General features: G+C 44.1%; 1 long non-coding RNA gene across 1 annotated transcript; it reads right to left on the bottom strand.

Moving 5' to 3' along the window:
* Positions 1-1,806: 1,806 nt before the first annotated feature.
* Positions 1,807-2,655, bottom strand: LOC144325508 (uncharacterized). The gene is made up of 2 exons (XR_013390670.1): positions 2,342-2,655; positions 1,807-2,206 (listed from the first exon to the last, which is right to left on the bottom strand). It is a non-coding gene; the product is annotated as an uncharacterized LOC144325508 (long non-coding RNA).
* Between the last annotated feature and the right edge of the window lie 282 nt (positions 2,656-2,937).

The raw sequence follows: 2,937 nt of genomic DNA, 5'->3' as shown, positions 1-2,937 counted from the left end.
GGGAAGAGCCAAGATTGACAGCAAAATTCATGCTGCCATTTCATCCCCCTCACTTAGGACTAATTTCACCACACACACACACACACACACACACACACATATATATGTCACTTGGTTACTCAGCACTTGGTGACTCACAGATGAATGTGTGCGCTGACATAAACCTAGTTTTCACTGAGGTGGCAAACCTGTGTCAGTATTGTACCACCTGATGCAGACAGCTCACAGGACTGAACATTCCCTCTTTGGGGTAGGGCTATAGTGCAGTGACAGTACATCTGCTTTGTATGCAGAAGGTTCCAGGTTCAATCCTTGGCATCTTCTGGTAGGGCTGGGAGAGAACCAGTGTTTTTTTTTTCAGGGGGTACTCAAGGGTACACAGTATTGGCACCTTCTGTTGTTGTTGTTGTTAAAAAGTGTGGCATTTCGTGTAACAATTTCATGGTGAGGAAAAAAGCACTGGAGAGAACCCTGTCTGAAACATGGAGAGCTGCTGCCAGACAGTGCAGACATTCCTGAGCTAGATGAACCAAGGGTCTGCAGACCATCTCAGACCCTCCAAGTGTCCTTATTTTCCAGGGATGTCCCTGATTTAGAGAAGCAGTCCTGGTTTCTGATTTGATCTCAGAATGTACCCTTTTTCCTTAGGTTGTCCCTATTTTCATTGGAGAAATGTTGCAGGGTATGGTGTTATTCCACCCCGAGCCATCTGAAGGCAGCTCTGTATAGGAAAGTTTTTTCAATGTTTTTTTCAACCCAGTAAGATGTGTCAGGTATAAATAGTAAAATTATCATTATGGAATGGGACATCCCTATTTTCATTGCAGAAATTTTGGATGGTATGCTTATGTTCCGGAGGGCAGGGGGATCCCCCCACAAACTTAGGCCATAGTTACACCATACATTTAAAGCACTATGATATCACTTTAAAGTCATGACTTCCCCCAAAGATTCCTGGGAGCTGTAGTTTGTAAAGGATGCTGAGAATTGTTAAGAGATCCGAAAACTACAATTTTCAGTGTTCCCTGGGGAGAGGGGTTGATCATTAAATCGCTCCCCACAACAGCCTCCTTTTAAGGACAGGCGAGAGAGATGGGATTTGCTGCTGATATCATCTGTCTAGTGTGGCCTACATGACATGAGGAACATTCTGAACATCAAGGAAGTGAGCAGAACATAAACCTGTAGCAGAAAATTTACAGTAAAGGGATGTTAATGCCATTTTAATTGTTGCCAAGTTTCACTGTGTAAACTGTTTGGAGATTTATTTTTATTTTGCTGAAGATATAAATATTATAAACAACCGGAAACCATTCAGAAATGTGAACCACATAAACACACACACAGAGGCCTCATTTACACTCATTTACACCATACATCTAAAGAGCTTTAAACCATAATGGCTTCCCCCAAAGAATCCTGAGAGCTGTAGTTTGCTAAGGGTGCAGAGCTTTGTTAGGAGACTCCTATTCCCCTATCAGAGCTACCATTCCCAGAATTTCCTGGGAAGAGGTACTGGGTGCCTTAAATGTATGGTGTGAATTTGGCCAAAGTCTGATTTGATGCAATCCACTGTACCACCCCCATTTTACTTTCCACAGCGGTAGCCATGCTAGTCTGTAGCAAAAAAACACAAAAGAACCCAGCCCACATTCAGATCTCTGAGGCTGTGCCGTAATTTGTTCACCTTTCCTGCAGGACTCCTTGTTTTTACACACCTGTTATTCAACTTACATCCTTCAGTGACAGTATCCTTCTCAATGAGAAATTAAAAGGCTGCAACGTTTGCTGTCATTAATTTGTCAGTAGCAAGCTAGGGCGGCGGTTTATTACTCCAGATGTACAGTGTTGTGAAGTCCTACTCAGAAGCTTCACTTATTACTATCATTATTACATATATATTTCGGAAGGTGTATATATCGCTTGACTTACAAAAAAGGATGAAACAACAAAATCATCAGGAAAAAATTATAAACTATTTAAAGTATTCAGATAATTAAAATCAACATAAACAATGCATTAAAACATGTGTCAACATTCTACATGCCTGGATAGGCTTGCTTAAAGAAAAATGTTTTTATTAGGCTGAGAGAGAGAGAGAGAGAGAGAGAGAGAGAGAGAGAGAGAGAGAGAAGCGAAGGCTCCTTGATGTCAAGATGCAGGCAGTTCCAAAGTATATCACTTGGCACCTCTGCCAATTCTGCAGCTGGAAGAAATCAAGTGGACACATCTGAGATAAAGCAATTTCACAAGTGAACTGATCCCAAGCTGTTAAGGACTTTACATACTTATATATCAGTGGGTTGTTTTTTTCTACGTGTATATAGAACTGCACACTTACTAAATATCACGTGAGGCGGCAAAAACTATGGATTATATCCACCGTTAGAAACATTAAAATTAGTGGACATGTCTTACTCAGGTTCACTGATTTCAATGTATATATCCGACCTAGGCTACAACGCATTTATTCGAGTCTGCGACGATGGCGTAGGACTGCTTACGCAGCGCCCGCGGCCGATGCGCCATTTCGAAGCGGCGCTCCCTCTATTTGCGCCTGCGCCCCAACGCAACTCACGGCGAGGCATTCGAACCGTCAACCGCCCCCCAATTCGAATCTGCATCGCGGCTGGTCCAATGACCATCCCGCGGCCTCTGCAAACGCCGGCTTCCAGGTCCCTGCCCAACCACGTTCTTTGCTCCGCCCACTATCCAATCACAAGCCCGGATGGGTTTGAAAAAGAGGGCGCGCGGTTGCTAGGCGTGATGCACGGGGAGCGGGGGATTTAAAAGAAAGGAAGGAAAGGGCGGGGTTCGGACTCAGGTTTTGCGCTGTCACAGCCGATTGGTTAGTCCTTTCGTAGGCGGGGCGGGGCTTTAGGCTTGAAAGGAAGGCGCTTTCTTTTTGCTGAATTAGAGCTTGAGTGGGAAGGGGCG

This window comes from Podarcis muralis, chromosome 14 (genome assembly GCF_964188315.1).
Source record: "Podarcis muralis chromosome 14, rPodMur119.hap1.1, whole genome shotgun sequence".
Lineage (NCBI taxonomy): Eukaryota > Metazoa > Chordata > Lepidosauria > Squamata > Lacertidae > Podarcis > Podarcis muralis.
This window is presented reverse-complemented; position numbering and strand designations above follow the sequence as displayed.